Consider the following 13856-nt stretch of genomic DNA (forward strand, 5'->3'; position numbering starts at 1 on the left):
CTCTTAGGCCCGAGTATTATGCGGGACAAGATCATTTAAGAAACAGTATAAGGCAGCTTCAAGGGAAAGAAAACGATAAGATAAATAGCAGCTCAGCAAATATGAGCTAACAGTTGCTGGCAGCAAACATTTCGTTTAGTTTTGTTAACAGAAAATAAAAGATTTGGGAGAAAAATTATTACAAATAAAGATTTGGGAAATCATCTGTGGTGAGTTTCAAATTAGGCAAGGCTTATAAAGGCAAGACTACCAAATAGGTAGTTTTATTACCTTCCACAGAACAATATACATTTACATTAACAGAAGATACCTTCAAGAGATTAAGATACTCTGGTATAGATAGTTGTCATTTTGACATTTGGTGGGGTTCTGTTAAGCCTTTTCAGTTTTAAAAATGAGTGTATATACAGAAGATATACAATCGGCGTAATGCTACCTAACCCTGAAGACACTTACCTTGTGGTTTTGCCTGTGAAGATTCCTCATTATTTTACCTTCAAAATAATCATGGAGAAAAATAAGGATTCATGGAGAAAAAAAAAAAAAATGCATCACCCAGGCAAGCACTGTGTCTTTCCAGTAAGCCCAGTTTGGGACTGGAAACCAGACACTTCTCTCCCCCTGCATATCTGCAAAAGCCACACTGGCAATATGGACCTTCAACACCTGACCCAGATTGCCAAGATCAAGCCCTTTACAAAATGCACTTTAGCTCCCTGTTTCCATATAAAAAGTGAGTAGAGAAGGAGGAGGGGGTGGAGGAGGAGGAGAAGTTACCTGTCTTTTATGCAATAGTCTCATGGTAAAACACTCTTGTAAGAGCTGGGAAATTGCATTCAAGTCTTTCCTCAAGTGAAACCCACACGTGTCAGCTGAGTGCGCTACATTGCAGGATCAGGGCTAGCATCAGGGCACCTGCCACCTGCTCCCCCCATTGCACAAGAGACAGGTAAGGCCTGAACTAGGGCAGGCGAGAGGCAGCACATCTCTGTAGCCTGGCAGATCGAGTATTTTGCCAGCAGTGCAGGGGTCTGCATAGTTTGTAGGGTCAGACTTTATATTTTAATCGATACCTACTTAAAACAGACATCTGGCATAATTAAAAGTTCTTGTCAGGTGAGTTCTCAAGCCACTGATGGGCTGAGCTACACTCCAGCTCCATCCCTCTCTCTAGATCCCATGCAGCAGGCTGGAAGGGTCTCAGCAGAGCAGGAGACATCTCCTCCTCCTCCTCCTCTTCCTCTTCCTCCTCCTCCTTCAGCTCAGAGTAGATGGCCACCCCTCTAAGGTGGTGTAACGTGGTGGGTGATGCTTGACTCAGCAAAATCCTGCCAGCACATCCCCATCCCTGGGTGTGTGCAGTGCTTCAGGAAGCTCTAAAATACAAACAAGCTGACTCCTGCTCAGATAGCTGGAAGGAAGGATCAAGATCTCTCTTTTACTGAAGAAGTTTCATGTTTTCAGTGTCCTCTGAGACCTTACCCACCATCTGGTGCTGCCTGCATGGTCCCTGATAGACATACTCATGCTTGGGGGTCCCTTTCTGGGACACCTTTCCACTGTGCTGGGAGCAGAGCCTTGGTGCTTAGCACAGGTTTCTGCAGCCTGCTCTCCGAGCCACCCACCTGGAAATTAGTCATTACAGCACCTAATTGACTGTGCTTTTATATGGCTTTTTCAGGCCATTTTCTTCCCTAGACTCATTCCTTTTTTTTTTTCCCCCTAGTCAACAATTTTATTTTCATTCCTGTACCTGAAAACCTCTGAAAACCTGGAGAAAGAAAACTTGTTTTTATGGGCGCAGCTCTTCTGCTCTCCAGCAGGTGATAAATAGTTGCATACATCATATAATGCTGCAGGACGAGGCAAGAGAATAGACTATAAATAGGCTTAATTTTGCCTAGTAAACATTTCCATTACATCCAAATAAATGCATAGAACTTTTTTCCTCATGATTTTATAGCTTCCCACTTTGACACAATTGCCAATAACAATTTCTTTTGTTTTATGACAGGCAGAAGTAGGTCTCCAAAGCATTAGGTAGCTATTGACTGTTGCGGGGAGGAGAAATAAAAGGTTCCTGAAAAGAAATGAGTAAGAGAGCTGAGCAGAGATGTGCTGGGAGCACCAGAAGCCTCCTCCCCAGGATGTAAGCACCAGCACAGAGCAGCTGCAGCCTGCAGCTCACTGCACTGCTTTAGCCTTGCTACCTAAAGGTGTTTAAGTCTGATGAAGGCTGGAAATCCTAGGATTGTGGGTTTGCTTTGGAAACATTTTAATGTTCAAAAAATTGTTGTCTCTTAATGCCTCTAAATCATGATTACAGTAATTACAGTTCCCCTTTTTCTCCTCATTTCCAAACCCTGGTCTGTAATTCAAGTCTGCTCTGCTTTGACCGAGTAGTTTCAGCTGTAGGTCTTTTGGAAGACACCAATGCATCACAGAAGTTATTTTTATGTTTCTGAATTAATATCCTCACCTGTACTGACCTCAGCTGGTTCAGTTTCCCCATACACTCCACGGGATCTTGTATCTGTCAGTATAAGTTAACAGGTTTAAAAAGCTGAGCAGTAAAACCCATAGAAGAGGTAAAAGGCCAGAGACCCTGTGCCCTCGGCTGCTCTTCCTGGAGGGACTAAGAAGGCCAGGCTGAAATGCATATTTGGTCTCCCATGACAGAAACAGCTTCTTCTTCCCCATCACCTACTTCCCAAATGAAACAGCTAGAGAAAGAGAAAGCCCAGGCCTGCAGCTGGAGGGGAGCAGGAGAGGATCTGATGTAAATCCTAAATCCCATGTAGACCAGGAGTGATGTCAGGTTTGTCCCCTGAGGGGTCTGTAGTCGGGGGAAGGACACATGCCTTGCCTGGGGTCAGGGCTGGGAGCAAGGGAAGGCGCAGAGCTGGTCTGGTCCCTCTCCTGCCGAGTGCTCGGTTAAACATGGAGCTGGGTCTCCACCAAGTGTCACCTCCTGCTCCCACATCAAAGGCATTGGGGCTGAAAGCTGTGCACTGGTACCATTCCCAGCCATAATGTCAACAGCAGAAGGATTATAGCCTGTTTTTTTGGCAGGGATGAGCACAACCCCAGCATAGGAGGGACTGCTGCTTGGTGGTTTGTGTTGTAAATAGCAAACTGAAGCATTTATCTCCTGCTAAGTCCCCCAAAACCAAGCAAAAGAGCTGTCCTCCTCCTGATATAGGAGGCTGCAATTTAGACTTGCAGTTCAGCCAGTACGATTTGTCAGCTCCATCTTCCAGTCCTCAGAGAAGGAGCACGTTAGTAGCTGAATATAAGCAACATTTGCTTCCAATTTGCTCAAGCTATGCCCAATTACTTTATTAATGGACCAGTTTGCATCATGGTTCAGATAAAGCTGTGCTTTAGGATTGCTTTTGCAAGTCCTCCCAGTTTTACAGCAATAAAGATGAAGCAATGTTAACTTTCATTCTGTGGGATATCATCTACAGAAATATAAGCAAAAGATCTCTCTGCAGGCAGCCTCTTTTCTGCGGAGCTCAACGTTAATGAAAGCAGGACAAACCATCCTATTTTCCTGATATGTTTGATTAGGGAAGGATGGCTCTTCAAGAGTCAATTCAATAGCTTTAATGATCTATTTAAGTTATCCATTTAATATTTTTAATAATTAATGTAATAATCCATTTAATAATTATCTGGGGATAATGAGTGTGGTGCTGCCCTCCACCAAGCCAGTCCATGATCCTTTTGGGTCTCCACCTACAATCCCACTTTGGGGCTGAAATTCTCCTCCCCAGGAGTTTCAGGTCTCCAAAAAGCTGCTTTGAACTGGCCCCAAGCTGGGACAGAGACCCGGCTGTGCTGTGTGTTCCCCACCCCCAGACCTAAGGAGGTCACCTTTAAACCAAAGGTTTTAGTGGTTGCTACCAGCAGCTGGGATGTGTAACCTGGGCTGTGACCTCTGTCACTTTTTAAAATCTCTCTGTTCTTTGAAAAGATAATCTTTAAATAAATAAGATTCAAACCATACTTAGGATATTTACTGTTCTGTGGTGCCTATCACTGTATTTATTTTATAAAGGTTTGGGCTTCATATAGCATTGAAAAAATAAATCAGAAATTAGATATTTTACAATAAATATATACCTCCTTTTGATTTTTTTCTTTTAATCTTTGTCAAAGTACTGAAACACTCCTAGAAAAGAATATAAGAAGGAAAGGAGAAAGTACAGATCTGGCAAGTGTCCCACTTTGTAACCCCATGGCCTCTTCTCTCAGCACCAAATGTCAGCTCTAACTGGGGATCAGAGGTGCTGGCCCTCCTCCTCACAGGCTGCAGGAAAGCTGGTGTATCATCATCAAGCAAGGCACAGGCCTTGACAAAAAGATGTGGGGATTAAGTTTCTTGCCGGGAAAAAGCTCTGAAAGCAATTTGGAAGAAGTGCTGGGTCCCCAGTCCCAACTGATAGCAAAGAGCAGCAGATTTTGCAACTTGTCAACACTGTGAGATGATGGAAGAGAGTCACAATAACAAACAAAAGAGCTATAGAGGCTTTGTTATAGGATATCATTTGTTCTCGATTTACATATTGCCTTTGTTTCAAAGTACAAATGAAGGATAACATCAGTGAAACGGGAAGCAGTAACTGACAATGAAAGCAAACAAGCCATCAGCTCAGGATCTCAAGTGAGAACAATGCATTGGGATTACAAAGGAAAAGAAAAGATCAAGACAGTGGGAGAAGAATAAAAGAAATAAGATAGGTTCCTATGGTTATATTTAGAGTTAAGATTGTGAATGCTAAGGAAGTACTTTTTTGCTGCATCATCGTGAGGAAATAGGCAGAGACCATGAATAGACCCTTCCTCATGTCCTCCCTTAAAGGTGATGGAGCCTCAGCAAAATAAACTATTGCTAAGGCTGATGCAAGTTTTAAATCACCCACAGAATATGTCTACATTGCACTGATGCCTCTGACCTTCTCAGAAGCACTACAGGACTATCAGCAAAGCCAGTTTAGCTTTGCTTTTGCCTCTCAAACATCTGAATCACCCACGCCCCATCCCCAAACAGGTTTTGCCTTAGTCTTGTCATCATCTACCAGGCAATCTGTCTACGCTCAGGAGGGCTCTGGGACAGACTCTTGAACTGAGACAGCAGGTATAATTTCTGTCTAGGATCAAATCCTTTTATTGTTGTCCAGATACAAAAAGCATATTCATTTTCACAGGCCATAGGCAAAGAAGTGCTACTCAGAGCCAGCAGCTGAAGGACAGAGGTGGTGGCCTTGGTGTCCTGCAGTCAACTCTACCCTAATGCACGGGGCAAGACAGGACTTTGTCTTCCTGGTCCTCCCTGGAAAATTCTGAAAAGAGATGCTTCAGGACATGCAAAGTAGGACAAGGCCCCAAAATAAGTGAGAAACTCTGCCCAAGACGGGCAGTTTTAGCAGACATTGACTACAGCCTTCTAAAAGCCCAGGAATTACAATTATAATTAACAGCTGTGCCAACAGGTTTGGGCTCCACTTAACAAAACCCCTCCAACAAAGTATCTGAGCCTTCATTTTCTTTCCAGACCAGCTTCAGCTGCAAGATCAAGGGCTATTTTCTCCACCAGGCTGGCCACTGACCTACATAAAGCAGCAAAGCTAAATGAAATAAAGGGCAAAGCTGAACTTTCTTTTTAAAAATACTCTAAGTTTAGAAACAATTTAGATGCCGGTGGAGCCATGTGACTGCAGAAGCTACAGAACCTAAAGCTGGTGGGTATCTAGCTCTTGGCAAACCACAAGCTGCTGCTGATTTTGCACCTAAAAGTCACTGTTCAGGGTGTTATTAATTCTAATTGGCAGAGTCATAGAGGCAGGCACAAGGAATACATATTTCTTAATATGTATCAGTCTCTAAACATAATATTTTGTATTAATTTAAAGAAGTCTGCTCTAGTTTATGCATAATGCCTAGCCCCAAGGAGGTTTAGATTCCTAACTTAAGGCTCCAGGCATTATGGCATGATAAGTAAAGAATGTTAATAGTATCGTTATGTGTCTCTAGTTGTTTATGTGTCCTTTAACACTTCTCATGGCTGGGATTTTGAGAACTACTCCATGCTGGTCTAACTCTGACCTTATTGCTCCCAGTGGCTGAAGTATTTATTCAAAATAGATCCCAATATGAATATATCATTTAGGACACAGAAGTAATTATTTTTTTCTAATCTTATGGAGTTATATTTTATTTCCTTGTTAGATTACATTAACTCAATCTTATGCCAGCCCTGAAATAATTTGCCCTGGTAGATCCCATATTCATCTTGCTGTTATTGAAAGTGGTTTATGTTTGACGATCCAAGCACATAGTCAATCTTCTAAGTTCTTAATTTGTATCAAGAGATTTTAAAAGTTCAACTTATGTCATATCTAAGCAAAAACCCATTACATGTGAGAAATTACTGGCCGTCCATTTTGTGATCGAACGCATACAGCAAGATTAGTGATCATCTATAGCTCAGCTGTTATTTTTACTGGGTTATCAAAGCCCTGGGGAGGATTTTGTAAAGCTATTTAGCCTGAAGGAAGGGATTAAAGAGGTTTCTCCCCATGAAACATCTGTTGCAAATGTACTTTCTAATATTCAGAGCAGAATGTTAAAATTAATCAGAAAGGGGAAGAGTTTCTTTACTGTTCAGCAGCCACCCCATGGTTCAAACCACTGCTTTTTTCCTTCCAACAAACAGAAACTGTCCCCCCCATGACATGGAAAGAAGTCCTCTTTCAATGGACTTCTTTCAATGTCACGTCCCTCAAAACTTTGATGGGATACTTCAAGTTTTTCCTTCAGTTCCCTTCCCTTTTGTCAACTAATGGGAAACCAGGACTTGAAGTGACTGTTATGGTCAGAAAGGCCAACCATCCGTGATTTCCTTCCCTTCTTTCCCTAATTCCCAGACTCTGTATGTGCTCATGCTTTTGTGGTATATGCATGTGAACAGACATTTTTTTTAGTCAGGCACCTAAAGGAATAGTGCATAATCATGCCTACTTTGAGCAATGGAATCTGGTTATTTTCCCAAACAGCCCATTATCTACAGTCCTCTTATTTGTGTGATTTTAAAAAAATGCTCACATGAAAGGAAAAGAAAGGAAAAGAAAAATGGAGCATTAAACGAACTTGGGTACTAGCAGTTGTAATACTGATATGGCCCAAGATTTTTCCTGTACCCTTTCCCTCCTTTCTTAGTGCTCTCTCAAGCCCACATATCCCAATCCCAATATAAAGCTAGGGGCAAAGATAACCTCTTTTCCATGGGTCTACGTTGCACTATGCTTTCACTGCTTACAGTATTGCTTTCTATAATATTTGAGGGAAGAGATACCCAATAATAATGAGCACATTCACTACAGAGCAATATACACTGTGCAAACTTAAGTGCTAAAAGAAGTTGGATGAAAACAAACTCTTGGTTTATTCCCCTGGTTCATGCACAGGAGATTTGCAGAGAAGTTGAGGAAAGCAGACAACAGACTTGATGTTCCTTACTCTCTGTGCTCTTTCTTCTTTTTTTTTTTTTTTTCTGAGACAGACTTTTATTTTTTTTTTAAAGCAAAAGGAAAAGTAATTTAATTCTTTTCCTCTATATAAGAGGAGGAAGAATTACAGGCACATGTTTATACACGCTAGGCTCGGTGAACTGAAGCTTCAGAAGGGTGTGAGAATGGCTTCCTGGTAGCATCCCTAAGTTTCATCAATTATACTGCATTGCTGTGTTCAGTTCTGCCATGGACAGGTGACTGAATGTCTTTTTAAAACACATTATTATTGCTGCTGATGATATTCTGTCAAACACAAGAAGAGGGACAGCATGACCGGGGGCTGCTGAAGGCTTAGCAGAACATACTTACTCTTGTTCTGCCATGTTCAGAGGGACTGAAGCATCCCGTTCCCCCTGTGCCATGTTTCCCTGCCCCAGGTGAGCTGCAGCCAGCAGGTGTGAATGCAGAAGATGCTGGTGAGGCAATGATGGCATGTGTTATGGAATAAAGAAGCAAGGATACTAAGGGGAGAAACTCCTGAAGCTGGCTACTTGGGAAGCTCCTGGGGGAGCCCGGCATTTGCACCCTGTGGTCATCCAGGAACAGGAGACCCTTCTTGCAAAGCCAGGTTGTAGTAACAGAAAGTAGAACAAAAAAATTTGTAAAGACTGTTTCAGGCTGACATACGGAAGAGTTAGAGATGCAATTTCAAGTGCTGAGTATGAGGATAAGGATCATAAATAAGAAGGCAGACAATAAAACAACAGCAAGTGCCTGCACCGACTGGAATAAATTGCATCTCAAAGATTAACTGGTATGGTTATACAACTCAAGCTTTTCTACTTTGTCATGGGCTTTAAAAAGTCCTTAGGCACTTCACCTGGTTGAGGTTGCAGCAGAGTCCCTGGCAATATGGCCTGAAACCTGAAAATGGATATGGTGGCCAAACAACCAGGACTGCCAGGCAGTGAGGAAGGGGGTGTCAGGTTTATCCCATCACCAGCAGCATGGGCTATGCCGTGGTAATTCACGAGTCTGCTTTTGGTGCATTTTCAGAGCATCTGAGTGAGAATAACAAAATGGCGAAACGCATGAGCTCTTGTCCACCAGAAATCAAAATATATCCAGAGTAAATATATCCAGAGTCACATCAGGGGGGTCATAAAACAACCTGTAAATAACTGCTGAAAACCTGTGCTATATTAAAACTGGTGATATGTGATTAAAAAACAGCTGTCACTGCCCTCAGCCACTGCCCACACCCAGGTGACACGCTGTCCCCTCCTCAGGGATGGCTGGGAAGCAGCAGTTGACTTGGCAACTGCTGCGGTAATAAGATATTTTTCCTCAGAAAGTATTAAAAACATACTGACAAAATGCACCCTGCATTTTTCTCATGTAATAAATCTGCTTTTATATTTAAAGACCATACTTCTTCCCATGGCAGGGATACAATGTGCCAGCCCAGTCTCTGGAGGGCCTGTAAAGGGGTGATGCAGGAGTGCAAAAGAGGAGCTTTGTGCAGGTTGCTGTGGTGGAGGCACGGGAGATGTTCAAGGGATGTCTGTGGGCTTTGCCAGAGATACTGCAGGGAGAAAACCATGATACAGCTCTCAGCCTCAGCTGGTTAATGCAGGACGGAGGTCTGCCAAACCCCTCCCTACCCTGTGGAAAGGAATGCCACTCGGTCATGGCAAAAATGTCCTGCATTCCCCATAGCGCAAGGGATCCCACTTCAACTTGCTCCTGAGCATGGCCCAAGGCAGGTCAGAGCATTTATTCACAATGTAAGACCCATACAGAGACTGTACAGGCCATTGTGATCTATTTTGACGAGAGCTGTTTGGGTTGTGTCTCCTGCTGAGGGGTGGATGTATGAGACAGCCCCCAGGTAGGGTACAGCCTGCCTTCAGGGGCTGCTGCCTGGCTGTAGAGGGCACGGAGCTGTACCCTTGAAGGGGTAGCCAGAAATAACTGCAGCCTTATGTGACATCTGCGGCCATCCCAAACAGATGACAAATATCTTGCCTTGAATATAATCTTGGCTATTCTGCTTGAAAAGGGTACATATAAAGTAAGTGGTGCCCAGCAGTTATAGTGCACTCCCAAGCACAGCAGAACCAGGACTTGTAGTGTGAGCGGTAGCTGCTGCTTTTTCCTACATTTTTGCAGAATAACTCTGGGGAGGCACGCAGAGAAGCAAAGCCTCTGAAACGCATTTAATTAGATAAGCTGAATCTGCAATGTAGCATTTGGAAACCATCCAGGTTCAGGATGGGTAATTCAGTAATCTGGCTGGGCGATAGCAGATTCTGCTGATTTATGTGTGAGCCGACTGCTGCTCTTCTGGGTTTCCTTCCCCTCTCCAGACCAGCAGTTCATTCGGCCACTCCTTCTCCCAGCTAAAGCTGCTGTGGTTTTTCACATCACAACCTCTCTGCCCTGCAACCCACATGGACTCACTTTTTGAGGACCGGTTTTGCAGGGGTGGAGGCACGGAGGTGGACAGATGAGAGGGACCATTGCACTCAGGGGGTGCTGGAGCCCTGGGGGAACGTGGCTTCTCCGGGTCCTTGCTCCTGCAGGATTGCTGCTATATCCTTTTCTTAATCAACGAGCTTCCACTGCAAGGGGAGAAAATAAAGCTCTCTGTGTCTCCTGCTGCAGGCCTCACTGATTTTTATCTCCCTGGAAGCAGCCTGTAGAAACAGTGAAACCAAAGGGGCGAGACTACGACTTGCACGAGGGCTGAGGACCTTCTTGAAGTAACTCCAGGGCCAATTACAGTTGCTGAGCTGTCATGAATTAGCAGCACTGTGTGGGTGTTGAAGGACACCCAGATGAAGAAACACGGATTATCCTTCACATTGACGAAGTAATATCTGGGACAAGCTTGCACAACATTATAATCTAGAACTCAAAGTGTCCATGGCCAGGTATCTGCACCCAGACCAGTGACTACTCACTGCTTGAGGTTTTTTCACCAGAGCTGCAGCCACAACCTTTTAATTTTGTCTGAAAAGTGCTGTAACCATCACATTGCCTGCATGCTCATACCTGGGGGTCAGATCCAAGACCCGAGCTGCTCTGTCAGAGCTGGGCCAGCAGGACAGGCAGAGCTTGCAGTGGGCAACATGGGCTCCCCCTCTACTCTGCCCTGGTCAGGCCTCACCTGCAGTACTGTGTCCAGGTCTGGGCTCCCCAGTACAAAAGAGACAGGGATCTCCTGGGAAGAGTCCAGCAGAGGGCCACAAAGATGATACAGGTCCTGGAGCATCTCCCCTGTGAGGAAAGGCTGAGAGACCTGGGTCTGTTTGGCCTTGAGAAGAGAAGGCTGAGAGGGGATCTTATCGAAGTGTACAAAAACCTGAAGTGTGGGAGACAGGGATTTGGCCAACCACTTTTCAGTGGTTTGTGGAAACAGGACAAGGGGCAATGGCCACAAAATGAAGCCCAGAAAGTTCAGCACCAACATGCGAAGGAACTTCTTCACAGTGAGGGTGATGGAGCACTGGGACAGGCTGCCTAGGGAGGTTGTGGAGTCTCCTCTGGAGATATTCAAGGCCCGTCTGGATGCCCACCTGGGCAGCCTGCTCCAAGGAACCTGCTTTGGCAGGGGGGTTGGACCCAGTGACCTCTTGAGGTCCCTCCCAACCCCTACAATTCTGTGATTATTATTTTGTTTGTAAAAAGGGGCAGGCACAGGCTAAAGCACTTCCTGCAGCCCTCCCTTCCCTCATGTAAGCTCTCCAGTTCTTGGTCATGTATTTAGTGTCCTAGTGTCTTCTGTCTTTCCATGATGGGTGCTCATTTTCTCTGTCCTCCCACCTAAGTTTGGCAAACCTGTGAAAACAGACCACGTTTGAGGTTTCTAACACTCAATTCATTTTGGTTGAAAAGTTTGGTTTTTGCTTGGGGAAAACAGTTGTGGTGCAACTCCATTGGAGAAGGACACGTAGAAAAACTGATGTCTGATGTCAATTCAATTCATTGTACTTGCCAAAATATTTATTTAATATGCCAGAGCTCAACAAAAGTGCAAGTCACACACATGGAATATGTATTACCCAGTCAACTCTAATATCATTCGAGCTTTATGAGATTACTTTGCTGGTACCTGGGCCCATCAGCTCAAAAAGTTCTGCATAAATCTAGTCTCCTCAAGTCAGAACTGAGTCCATTTTTTGTGACAGTGTGGGGAAGGAAGGCTGCATTTCACTATTTTTAACAAAAGAACAAGAAGCAGCAGACTTTGCTGTTCTCAAGACTCTCCAGTGGGTATTTTTCACAAGTAATATATTTTCTTATTTCACCATAAATATGTTGCTCTCTTGCTGGTTGAAACATGAAGCCAAGAAATCTATATTAATCTCATCACTTTAAGCTGAAAAAAAAGCACCTGTACTCTAAGAAGCTAACAAGAACAGATAGCTGACCAGCATCGAGTTTTCTACCGTGGTTTGACACTTACTGCGTGCCTGCTGTCCAGACATTTCTTTGAATACAAAGGCTAGAGCAAAAATGTTGCCTTTTATACTGTATACATGCACATCAGCTCAAGCAAATTTAGCCACAGACACATCTTGACTCCGTTTCTCCTAAAAAACTTCCCACTGCCCCTCTCACCAACGCATACTAGCACCTTTCATGCAGAACAGTGACTACTGCTGCTGCTTTTGCAAGTGATATATACATGTGTACACCCCAGAAGCTGAAAGATAAACCAAATGGTGCAAACCCCAGGTATCATATGAATATAGCGAGACTGGAACAAAGTAATTCACAGTTAACAACCCAATTTTCCATGGGAGCAAGAAGCCTGGCCACAGCCACACTAGAAACGTTTATCATTTCTAAGGAATTCTTTGCCACCTGAGTCATGCAATTACTAGAGCTATTGTCCCATGAGCTGCAGAGACAATCAAGTCTGGTTCATATAGTTCCGGTCATATAGTCTGGTTCATATCGATTTTGGTAGTTTGGTTTCATATAGATTTGTGCCCTACATCTTTACATGTCTTTCCCTCTTTTCCCCTCTATCAGACCTCCTCATGTCTTCTCTGAGATCCCTCATATTACTTAGCCTTACTCTGTGGTGCACACACCTTTATCCCATGTGTGGTAACTCCCAGCTTGAGCAAGAGGTGGTATAGCCGTGTCTGGTTCTGAAATATATGTATTTAAATATACATCTGGTTTGTGTACACGTACTGGGTTGGCTGCCCACAGCACATGTAACAATTTGCTAGCAGCAGATCAGATACTGCTGAGCACACAGTCAAAGCTTTCTCCTAGTGGATGCCCTTCTCCCACAAGCCTTACAGGAATTTGTTGTGAGACTTTCACCTACCTGGCTAATTTCAATCAAATCTGATAAACAGGTCCAGAAAATTACTGGTGTGAGTGACAAGAGAGGTGAACAAGCAGACAGAAGGATTCTTACAAAACCAGAACAAAAATAAATGTATCCAGGGACTGTTCGGCTTAAAAAACATATACCCACTCATACACAAATTTGGAAAATGAAATTTTCAAAAAAGTGCAGGGACATCAGATGCCTGAGGCTTGGCTCTGGACACTTCACTGCTTTGAGATCCCCATGAAAATGCCTGATTGTACAGGAGGACAGTCAGAGAAAACTGCATGGGATGTGCTACAGATGGTTTTTATGGCTCACTTAGAGAGTGTGAATTATATAAAGAAAACTGTTATTCTGTTTACTAATTGTAAAAGGGGAGCATTAAAGACAAACAAAATACTAAGAATCAAGTAGTATTATTATATTGAACAGTCTTTTACAGTGCCTAAATCTGTGCTACACTCTTTTGCATCAAGACCAGTCTAGCAGTGTAAGGCCCAAAATGCATTTCCCATGAAGTCCAGAGGAAAATCCTTACGTCACACCTAATGCAAATGTGAACACTGGGGTAATGTGTTGTGCTAGATATTTTCAGGCACAATGTCTCATTTACTCTAAGTTACCACTTCATGTCTCAAGGCTGAACCATGAGTAGTGGCATATCCACTGGAGTTGATTAATTTAGTATAATTTTCTAAAGTGTGATATAAATTTTATCCTGATATCATGAATAAAAGGCTATTAATAAGTTCAAAAGTTCCCTATTAAGAACTACAAAGTTCTCATAGTTCCCAATCTAATACACGTTAATAGTATTTGGATGGTTCCTATGTGCTTTTACAAGATAAAATGTTGTAGAAAACTTTCCAGCACTATTCATTGATGTATTAGAACATTTTTAGATGGAGTAATTTGTTATAAAAAGCATACCATGGAGAGACAAGACTGCAAGGAAAGGTGTCAGAAAGCCCCCAGCTGTG

This window comes from Anas platyrhynchos, chromosome 4 (genome assembly GCF_047663525.1).
Source record: "Anas platyrhynchos isolate ZD024472 breed Pekin duck chromosome 4, IASCAAS_PekinDuck_T2T, whole genome shotgun sequence".
Classification (NCBI taxonomy): domain Eukaryota; kingdom Metazoa; phylum Chordata; class Aves; order Anseriformes; family Anatidae; genus Anas; species Anas platyrhynchos.